The sequence below is a fragment of the Phalacrocorax aristotelis genome, chromosome 1, assembly GCF_949628215.1.
Source record: "Phalacrocorax aristotelis chromosome 1, bGulAri2.1, whole genome shotgun sequence".
In the NCBI taxonomy this organism is placed as follows: Eukaryota; Metazoa; Chordata; class Aves; order Suliformes; family Phalacrocoracidae; genus Phalacrocorax; species Phalacrocorax aristotelis.
Window position 1 is genome coordinate 161,959,340 of NC_134276.1, and position 11,289 is coordinate 161,970,628.

The window sequence follows — 11,289 nt, forward strand, 5'->3', positions numbered from 1 at the left end:
CACAGGGAGCAAACTGAGATGCGTAGGGTCTGAATGCACTGCAAAAGGCCAATGTGTGTAAGTGATAGATGCAGAGCCCCAAGTTCCTTCTTCCTGAGCCTCCAATTTCCAAGCTGAGTCCCACAGAGCATCCCACAAGCCACCCTGCACCTGTAGCATCCTCCCCGCAACTGGAAGCGCACGAGCCACCCCACCCACTATGGCTTTCTCTGGCAGGTAGAGTTGGGCTCCTGGATCCACATACAGGGAGTGAACACGGTCCATCCAGGAGGAAGAGCAGGTGCAGATAAATTTGAAGCATAAGGAGGCAGAAGAGGACTCACAGCCTGGCAGAAACCAGCTGCCAGTGCCAGGGTAGCTCAGAGGAGAGGCAGCAGCAGCAGCACAGCAAAGGGCAGCGTTGCAGGAGCTGGGGGGAGTCTTGAATGGGGAAAGGGGGGTGAAGCCAGTGAAGAGCATCCGCAGATGCAAGTGAGGTCAGGTAATTCCTCATATAGCAGTTCCTGTGCTGCTCTGGGAACAGACAAACAAGGCCTTCCTTCCTCCCAGCTTCCTCCTACTCAGCAGCTCTCCTTTTCAGGAGAGGCTGATGGACCTCTCCTCCTGCATCACTGGCCCCATCCCTTGGGATGACTCACCTGGCCCTTGCTGCACTCTGCGGCTTCACACCTCTCTGCCCCACCACGGGCAGCATGGGCAGAGGGGTCCTGCCTGGCAGGGCAATCGCTGGTGGTGGCCCAGGGTGGCACAGAGTGGCTGGGCAGCAGCTGGTGCTCCTTTGGGCAGAGGTTGCAAAGCACCTGCTCACCTCCGAGTGCAGTGAGGTCACGGCTGCTATTTTAGGCTGGGAAAGCACAGGAGAATAGACCTGAAATCTCCCTGCAAAGCCGCGATGGGCACTTGACCAGGTGTCAGCTCCAGCATTGGCAAGCCTGAGTGGCGGTGCTATTTTAGGGATGTATTCTTTCCCTCTGCTGGGGCTATTTTTGGAGTCTGAGTGGGTACCGAAAGGACCCGGATATGTTGCAGATAAGGGGCTGATGACATTTTGGTGCTTGCGTTCCAGCCACAAACACCGCTCACGAAGGCAGACCCTGGGAATAGCAGCACTCCCGCAGCAGCAGCATCCTGGCAGGCGGCAGGGTAGGGTTGCTGAGAGCTTCCCCCCAGCAGTGCCGCCCTGCACGGCTCCACAGGCCCCAGTGCTCTCCCAGGCATCAGCAGTCCCCCGCAGCAGCATGGCTCACTGAGGGGCGATCCTCCCCTCTGGCTCTGGAGCAGGCAGTGCCATGGGGACAGGGTTATGGACCAAGGGGATCTGCATCTGATGGGGCTGGGATGGGCTCTTGCTCCTTATTCACAGAAGGGTCTGAGATGAGTGCTGCCCCCTGTAACACAGAAAAGGAGGGTCTTTGTTGCAGGCAGCTGTGGTACATGTCCTTTTCTTGGAATTAGGGATACAGAGACTGGATGGGGAGAATTTTCTTGGCACGAGTGTGTCAAGGGGAAGGGTGTGACTACTGTCATCACTCTCCACTGCTATGCACAAGACCAGGGTTTAGCAAGCTCGACAGCCCAGCCTGGCCAGGACACCTGCATCCCACAGGGCCAGGGGCTGGGAGACCCAAGGGCTTTGCCCTGTGTGCTAGGAGAGCAGCTTTCCTGTCCCAGAGTCATGCAGTCAGACATCCCACTGAGGCTGGTCTTCTCCGAAGGTGAGGGGCTGGGACCAAGGAAGAGCCTTTGGCACTGCTGACCCACACCTTCAGAAGAGGAAGCACATGGGGGCTTCCTTGGGACCTGAAAGGTGCCATGGATGGGTCTGTGACAGGGGTGGCTTGTGATTCTGCAAGGCAGAGGCTTGCACGCTCCTCCCTGCCCTGGGTGAGACCAGCGGTCAGGCCCTCCAGCCTTTTTACTCAAAGTTTCCATTTGTGCCCGCGGGACAGAGGGCCCGTTGTGTGTGCAGGGTGCAGGGACAGCCCCCCTGGCATTTCAGGGTGGTGGAGGGGAGAGATTTGAGACAGCGGCGAAGCTGGCGCCCACGCCACCACTACACACTGCTCTATCCCCATGGCTGCCTTTGCTCCACTGCAGCAGCTGAAGCTCCACCAGCTGGGGCCAAGATAGAGGACATCCCCCTGAGTTGCCCTCCCCAGGGCTTCTGCATGCCAAAACCACCAGTGTTGGCTTAAAGATGCCTCCTCCCCCCACCCTGGGCTCCCCCAGGTCTCCTTGCACCCCAGAATTCAGCATGGGGGACCTGGGCTGGGGGAGAGAGAAGCGCAGCGTGCTGGAGGGGAGGGAGCTATGCCGTAAGCTGGGACTGAGACAACTTGTCTGGGCCGTCTCCAGCACAAGCCTGTGCATAAGCCCTTCTGAATCTCCGTCTTTGTTCCCTTCAGTGGCGTCAGCGGCTCTTCACTCCCTCCAGGAGATGATTCTGCTTCCGTTGCTGCTGTTTCCTGTGTTTCTCTCTCCCCCCTCGCTCCTGTAGAGCCAGGCAACACCGGCACAAAAACAGGATTCAAGCTGCTGGAGAATTACTCTGATAACAATGACCAAGGAGACAGTCCGCTGGACAGGACCCTCCCTGGAGCCAGACTGAGTGGGGACCCTGGCTGGCTCATGCCAACCTTTGGCACCGCCTCTTCCCCATCCCTTGGGACCACTGGTGCATGGGGCGTATTTCAGGCAGGGGAATGAGCAGCCAGAAGGGGGAAATCCTGGGTGACGTGCTGCCTGCCAGCAGATCCGTCCATCCTCGCACCTTGGCCAGCGTGGCCAGGCAAAGCAGCTCTGACCATCCCCACTGGTGGTCAGCAGAGCAGCAGGGTGAATGCCATGCTCTCCCTTGCCAACCCAGCTCCATTTCCCAGAGTGTTTTCAGGGACCAGCCAAGGGCAATTGTGATCCAGCTTCATCTGTGAGCAGAGGTGAAGGCAGCTCTGGCTTGCAGGGAGGACCAAGGCATATAATGCCTGCAAACATGCTTCTGTACAGCAGTAGCCTTGGACCTGAGCATCCATCCATCTGCCCCAGGCATGCCTGAGGACAAAATGGGATTTCTTAGCATCCCAGATGAAGATCTGGAATTCGAGGAACCCCCACCCATGGCCCAAAATCCTCTCTTGGATCTAGCTGTGCTTCTGGAGGAGGTCTCATCCCAGGCTGCTCACCACTGCTCCCTCCCAAGGAGCTGTCATCCTCCCAGCACGCTGGTGGAGCCATGGGGGGAGGCATCACCTGCTTCGCTTCGTGCAAAGCCAGCTGGTGCAGCTGAGGCAAGGAAAGAAAGGGCCTGAGCGAGCCCGGCTGACGTTGCCTGAAGCGAGATAGGAAGCGCATGCACAGACCAATCCACTGGCAGGTCTGGAGGCACTGACAAGCGCTGGGAAGGAGCTGCAGAGCGGGAGCACAGCTGGAGCCCGAAGACGCGTCTGTAGCCTCGCACCGGCTTGTCGAACAAGCTGTGTCCATGCACGCGCGGGTGTGTGTGACGCCCTCCCCCCTTGCAGGTGCTCAGTCACCCCTAACCAAGTGCTCCCTCCGCCTCGCACAGCAGTGATCTGCAGGTTGGGGGGCAGCAAAAACTGACTCTGGGTGACAAAAGCCACCCAAGTGACATTCCCCCTGGCTTTATGGCCTGGAAATCACACTGCTATGCCCCACTTTAACAGGGCATCAGCTTCCCACTGGGTCTGTGGGTGTCTTGGAGGTGGTGCAATGAAAGGGAAGTCCTGGAGATGGAGGAGCTCAGAGAAGCCTTGCCTGCTGCAACACTCAGCAAATACCAGCCTTGTAAAGCAAAGCTGGAGCATGCTGTCTCCAGCCTTACCGATCCCTCCAGCCTCAGCCCTGACCTTGCTGCTCCAAGGGGAGATGACCACTCCTGCAGATGCACAGCAGATGCACAGGACCTTGGAGCAACTGGTGGTACCAAAGCCAACTGCAGGCGTGAGTCTGTCCAGCCAGGGCCAGGGGGTTGTAATCCCCCAGTTACCAGTGGTGCTGCTGTTCCGTAAATTCCCGGCAAGGGAGGAAAAGCTGACTTTTGGCCAACACAGGAGGTCTCTGACCAACAGAGGCAGGAAATAGCTACGGTGAGCGAATAAATAAATGGTGCAACTGTAGCTCTGCCTTACATGGGCTTCATGGTGAGTTTTCCTTTGTTTTTCAGGTTGGCTATTTATACCGTGGAGCGTGAAAATGATGTCAGCGAAGCCTCTACCCTTTGCTGCAAAGAAAATCAGCCCTGAGAATTTTTACAGGGCTAAGACACCTCCTTAAGCAGCAAGACTCAGAGATGGTTCGCAAGGCTTGCGGAGCTGGCAGGAAACCCTGACTGCTGTGCGATTCCCAAGGAGTCCCCTCTGCTTCCACACACCCAGCTCAGGGGGCCAGTTGTCCCAAACCCATCTAGGATACAGCTCTGCCCCTGTAAAAGTCTGTCTTGTCTAAGATAGGCTCATAACCCCTTCCTAGAACATCTCCAACTCCCTCCCAGCCTCCCCTTTCTTGCTGTCTTTCTTTTTTTGCCCCCTTTTTCTCTATCCTGTTCTCCATCGCAGCCTTTAACGGTTTCAGCTCCAGCCTGCTCAGCCCGCTGGTATTGCCCCAGGTCTGCCCTGGGGAGAGGGGAAGAGGGGACAGAGCATCCCTCTCCCTGTGGGCCTTTGCCACTCCCAGGAAAAGCACAGGAGGTATTTTGGAGAGCTGACCTCCCAGCTGGGCCATCCCCATTCTCACATGAGGTGGGAAAGCATACATTCAGCCTAGAAGAGGAAAGTCCATCAAGGTCAAGCTGACCCTGCTCAGCAGTGGATGGTGGGCAGCAATGGCCGTGCTTTGGGAAAGGAGAGGAGGAATACAACCCCCCTTCCCACAGCACTTGTCCCCTGCAGTTAGGAGTGGCAATGACAAGCCCACACGAGCTGTTCAGCAGCCAGAGAAACCTCAACCACAGCTCCTGGTGCCTGCGGGCAGGGGTGGCCGGCGACGGGGTGGGAAGGGAAAAGCCAATGCAAGTTCAAGGGTTGCCGGTGTACTTGAGACAAGAAAAACTCTTGCTGGTGACACATGCATCAGGTGTTTCCAGACGATAACAAAACCTGCCTGAGGTCATTGATATTTAATTAGCAATGGGCTTGGTTAAACATTATCCCGGGGGCAGGAGGGAAGGGAAAAGTGCTGAATTGAAGAAAGAGATTTAACTCTTTGCAGAGAAAGGGGAGGAAGAGGGAAGTTGCCTATAAGGGGAAGGGGTCTCCATGGTTGGACCCCATCAGGTTCTGACATTAGGCTGGCCAGAAGAGAGGAAAATCTTTGGGGTACACGTGTCTTTTAGGTCTCCAAGAGAAAGAGGTGCTTTGCCCTGTGTAATCAAAATGAGCTAAATTTAGAAGCTCAGCACTCCTGCACCCCAATGGCCCCAGGGCGGCCAAAGTATTTTGCTGGAGCAAATCTCTGGTGAATGGCGAGGCTCGTGGCTTGTCTGGTTTCCTCGCTGGAGCCCTCCCGGCTGTGGCCGTGCCAGCAGCTGGGGCACCGCGGCTTGCTCTTTCAGAAGGCTGAGTCATGGCCTTGCTACCTGTGCGGGTTTGCACCTGGGTCACTGCTTCACCGCTGTCTCCCCTGTTTCCTCTGGTGGCTAGGCCCCTGGCACCCATCCCATGCCCCCATGGAATGGAATGGAAGAGGAGGAGGAGGGAAGCATGGGAGGGCTTTACCTAGGATTTCCCCTTGGGAGAAAGGTTTGGGTTGAAGAAGAATGGATACTAAAGGCTCAGAGTGGGGGGGATGTGTGCATTTTGGCCCTCCAAGCACAGCCTGACAACCTGGCATGCTCCAGGAGGAGATGCTGTGAAGGTCTGGGACCAAGAATCAAAGGATCATGTGATCGAAGGGGAAAGACATGTTGCCAAGGGAAGGGAATCACCTTGGGCTGCAGCTTTTTTATCCTCACTCTCCCACCCCACCCCAGCCCTGGCCAGTGCCAGGCGGGAGCTGCGTGTGCACAGCAAAAGAGGGGAGCAGGCTGTGCACAAGCAGCCACAATTAACAGAGCTGGAGCATCCCAGTCTCCACAGGCACTGTGTACGGTTGTGAGGGGGAAGCTGCAGGCCCTGAAACAGGGTCAGCACCCAACTGCATGGGGTGAAGGGCTGCTGTGGCAGCCCGACATGGAGCAGGGCAGGACCCAGGTGAAATGGCACCGAAATCCCACTAGCACCCATCCTGCTCGCATCCACCCCACTCCATCCTTCCCTGGGCCCTCACCGGCTCCCTGCTGCTCCCTGCCACCTCCCCCCTCCAAAATCCCCTCTTGGCTGCCCTGAACCTGACACCCGTAATTACCCCGAGATCACAGGGACCTGCTGAAAGAGTGAGCGTGAGCCAGGCCGGGGAGGGGGGACATGAAACACAGCCGCAGCCCCTGCCCACAGCCGGGCCCCCCGCCACACCAGCAGCCTCCCGGCACCAGGGACACCTGGAGAAGGCGCTTGCCGGGAGACGGGAACGGGAACATGCTCAGGAGACAGACAGGACAGCACAGCCTGACTTGGGATGTGGCCAGCTGCAGCTCCCGCCGACCTGACCAGCCAGCATCCCAGGGCCTGCTCCTACCTGGCAGGGAAGCCCCTCTTGGAGGGGAGGAGGGTGAAGCTGGGCTGGCGTTCACCCACCACCCCCTTTGCTTGTTGGTGCCAGGTGCCAGGAGGATGCTCCCACTCTGCCCCAAGCAGAGCCTGGGGGACAGCTGGCCTTTGCCGATGCTCCGTGTCGCCTCACCAAGGATGCTGCACACTGTCCCCTCTGCCTCCCTGGAAGCAGTGGTGGTGGTGTCCCACGGGTCAGCCCCCAGGAGGTATCCCCAGAGCAAAATGGCCTTTGGGGAAAGGGTTTGGGGAGAACCCCAACATGGCAACACGGCAAAGACCCATGGCTGGGATGGGGTCAGCAGCAGGAGGTTCCCATGGCAAGGATGTCATCCCCTACTCCATATCATGAGTGATGCAGATAGCCAGCCCAGCGCAGCCGTACCACACTTCTGGGCCCTCACCCTCCCCTTGTTCCTGCTTGCCACCAGGGCCAGGCACCAAGGAAGAGGATAAAGGTGTGGGACAGAGAAACAACTCCTGCTGGGTACCTTCCCCTCACCAGGAGCAGGCATATTCCTGCTTTCTTGCCCCCAGCCGCAGTGACATCCATGGGTGCAGCCTACACACCCTGCACAGGAGCCATCAGACGTGCTGTGGGTCGTCGCTGAGATCCCTCGGAAGTGGGAGAGGGGATAAAACTGAGGTGGGGAAGGTGCCACAGTCGCAGTCATCCTGCACCCCTTGCCCATGAGCTCTGAAAATATGGAGGCAGGGGGAAAATTAGCAAATCCCCCATTTGGAGGCAGGAGAAAGAGCAGCGGTGACCATCCAGGTCTTTGAGTGAAGGAAGAGGCTGCAGCCCTGGGCAGGGCAGAGCAGGGAGGCAGATGCAGGGATTTCATCTGCGAGACGCAAGGAAATGTCCCGGCGCTGTTTGATCTTATTGTATGGAGGGAAGCGGGAGTGGGCGTCCAGCCTTGCTGGAACCAAACAAAGATTATAAATACCGTCCGTCACCGACAGCTCCTCACTGACCCGGCCCGCCGGGGCCCTGGTTGCTGGCCAATTCCCAAAGGGAAAAATGAACCTTGGTTTCCATCCAGCCCTTGAAGGTGATGGCGGATAGGAGCGGAGCGTACAGCAGATTGCTCCAACCACAAAGCTGGGGGGGAATTTGTGCTGGTGGGATGATGTGTGTGGGGGTAGCCTCTCCCACCGGCTGCACGTGCAGTCGCACACAATGTGAACGGCCCTTGCTGGCTTAATTCAGTCTCTACCACCACTAGTGTCAATAAAGAAGTTAAAAAATATATATCTTTAAAAAGCCCTGTGATGTGGTGCCTGGGCATGAAGTGATGCCTAAGCTCGGTGACAGTCTCCGAGAGGTGCCGCTGTGTCCCTTACGGCACCAGGCTGTATCCGAGCATACACCTTTTCCCACTTCAATCCTTGGGTTTGAATTTGATGTCACACGTGCTACCAAGAGTGCTACCCAGCATCAGGGTGCTTTGGGGCTCACGGGGGGGCTGAGCCCCAGCGCTGCCTCTCGAGCGGCACCTGGGAGCCCCGGGGACCCCAGCACAGCAGCTGTCCCCACCAGGAAAAGAAGGCAGCCCCATGCCGTATTTTGGGGAAGTTGGGAGGCAGTAGAAGATAAATTTAGTCTTCCCCACTGTGCCCAGCAGCCGCCACAAAAACACATGATTCCCCAGCACCAAGCTGCAGAGGGGATGAGACGACTTCCCAAAACTCATGTGGGATCCCTTAAGCCCTGTGCCTGGCCGGGGAGCAGTGCTGCACTGGGACCACTGACACCCAACAGCAGGGAGGCAGTGGCGGCCATGGGGATGGGGGAGCTTCAGCTTTGGCTTTGCCTTGGCCTGGGGAGCTCCGGGTACTCATGGGGCTGTGGTCCTGGAGCAGGGCTGCCTGCCCCCTCCCTTGTTCCATGCAGAGAGGGCCTGACCTCCATGGGGACCCGTATCCCCACCGCATCCATCCCCCCTGGGTCCTGCAGGCACTTCTAAGAGTTGGTGGGAAGCCAGAGAGCTGTCAGGTACAGAAACAGTTCTTGAGCTGGGGGGGCTGCAAATCAAACACACGCCGCACTCGGTAAAGCCCAGTGGAGCTGCTCTGGCAGAAAAGCCGCCGCACAACGCACAATGCATGAACCCAGCCGCAGCTCCCCTGGGGGCACCTTCATCAGCCCCTCTCCCCCATAGAGCATACTTGAAGCTCCCTGCCTGTCACTGGGATCAAAGGCAGGGGCCGGGGTGGGAGGCAGGGGTGTCAGCTGGGCCACTTGTGAAGCTGATTGTGGGAGCCAAGACCTCCGACTTGAACCTGCTTTTTTTTCCCCCTCCCAGGCATCCTTACACGCTTCTAACATCTCCACTCCAGCATCACAGCTGCGCTTCGTTTCATCTCCAGTGAGGGAAGGAGGCAGCACCAGAGCCAGATGTGCCACAGGAAGGCTGGAAAAGCAGCCCCCCGCCCGAGGAGCGCCAGGTCCTAGCCCTTGCACCACTGGCAGCTGGGGAGCACCAGGTGCCAGGGGTGAAACCCAGCCCTGCTTCCCAGCCACGGCCCTCCCGGCACCAGCTGGGACTGGTGCGTTCCCACGGGTGCTATTTTGGCGGAGTGAGGGCTGTGCCTGTCCTCCCGCGGAGCTCGGGTTGGTCTGGGCATCACCAGGGCGCGGGATCTTTTCTGAGCAGGCAGGGATGTCACTGGCCATTTTGGAGCAAGGAAGATGCGCTCAAGCAGCACTACCACAGCACTCAGGGAGCTGTGGGGGGATGAGACAACTGTGCTAAAGAGAAAAAGCTCAATGTTAAGAGAAGGTGGTTTAAAAAAAAAAAAAAAACAGAAGCCACCCTAAAAACTCTTTCTGGGCTCTCAGAAGCTGCTGGACCGCTGTGCGACCTGCACTGATTGCTGCCTATTGCGCTGGGGACTGTCCCCAAAACAGAGGACAGATGATCTGCAGGAGCAGGCAGGCTGTGGGGACAAGGACTGCCAGGTGGACTCAGGAGTGGGAAGCTTGGCCAAAGCCAGCTTGGCATTCCCCCGGCTTCACACCCCCAACCCGCATGGCTTGGTGAGAACCTGCCAAACCTGGATCCCAGGAGCTCCCCAGCAAAGCACCCAGGCAGCATCACAGGGCTTCAGGGAGCCCTCGGAGGGGCTGAGAGGGACCACGAGCCCTGGGTGACCCGGCCTCAGCTAGGCAGGGTTTTTCTCCAGGCCAGCCCCACCAGCAAGCCCTTGGGGACAAGTGTCCCAAACACCATCTACAGAGGGAGGAGCGCCACCTCCTGACGTTGGGTGTCCTCTTGTTCCCAGGATTCCAGGATGGAAAAGGATTAAAAACTGATTTTGTGGGCTTTTCCCCCCTATCCAGTGTTCTATCAGTCAGCAACCATCACTTCAAGAATAAACAAACCCAAGTCCGGCAGCGGGTCCCAAGCTGAAGCAGCTCCTGCTGCTAGACACCCACTGAGCGTCGTCAAGGACAATGTTTCTTCAGGACTGCTTCATTCTGCTTAGGTGCTAATTTGACTAAAAATTCTCTCCACTACCATTGCTGCTTCAAAGTACACTCACCAGCCCTCCAGCCTCCACTGGAGCCCTCACCACAAGGTTTGATTCGATAGAATAGGGTGCCTTTACCGATTTTCATCAAGGTGGCACATGGTTCATCGTGGATGCCCATCCCCAACCCCCCGCCTTTTATCCCAATAATCCCAGTTCCCCCTGACACACCTGACTGGTTTGACTGAAGCAGCAGCAGCAGACAGGGCTGGCTCAGAGCCAGGCACTTTCTAGCTAGCACATACGTGGTTTAAAATGTCCAGCTCGGAGCCAAGCAAAAAAACCACCTAAGGCTCCTGAATGGGCAGGAAAACCTCCATCTCCAGAGCTTCTTATAACACTCTGGCCTCAAGATGGACCAAGGTTGGAAGTTCCACTTTCCTGCATTGGGGGGAATATTAATTTGAGGCTCTTCTCTACCTAGCTGCTGATTTGAGACTTGTGAAAAAAACAAAACAAAACTAGTGGGTGAGACCTCTCTGGTTACACTTGGCTGAAATCAAGCAGCAGGTTCATGTGTTAGGCAAGGCTGTCCGGGAGCCAGCCTGCTTGTGCAGTCTCGGAGTCTGGTTTCTAAGGGAACAAGGTAAATGTTTTTCCTCCTTCTTGCCACCTTTTAACACTTAAAAGGTTCTCACAAATCACCACAGGAAATATTCTCTACATCCACCTTTCCCCATTTCAGTTACAGCAAATAGCATCAAACTGGGTCGGTCTCGGAGCAGCACTACACATCGGTGCGTAGATCTGGAGGGTTATTGCCTCAATCGCTGCCCTGTGTCTCCAATTATGGTCAGGGAAGGATACACCAGCGCAGTTATCTAAATTTACACAAGCCTCAGCCAGGCTATGGCCCGGAGCACAAGTGATCTCACTACTGCGGCTGGAGGCAGACAAGCGCTTGGGGCCGCCACTGCCTTTCTTGGTATAACGCCTCAGCAGCCCCCCTGACTGCAAGGCTTCAGTCAGGACTGGCGCTGCACTGAGCCTGTCCCACGCACAGGCGCGGCATCTCGCCTGCCCTTCACCGTCAGACTCTGCGGGCAACACCACACCGGCCAAACCACCTCCCCAGGAGCTGATGGAGCATTTT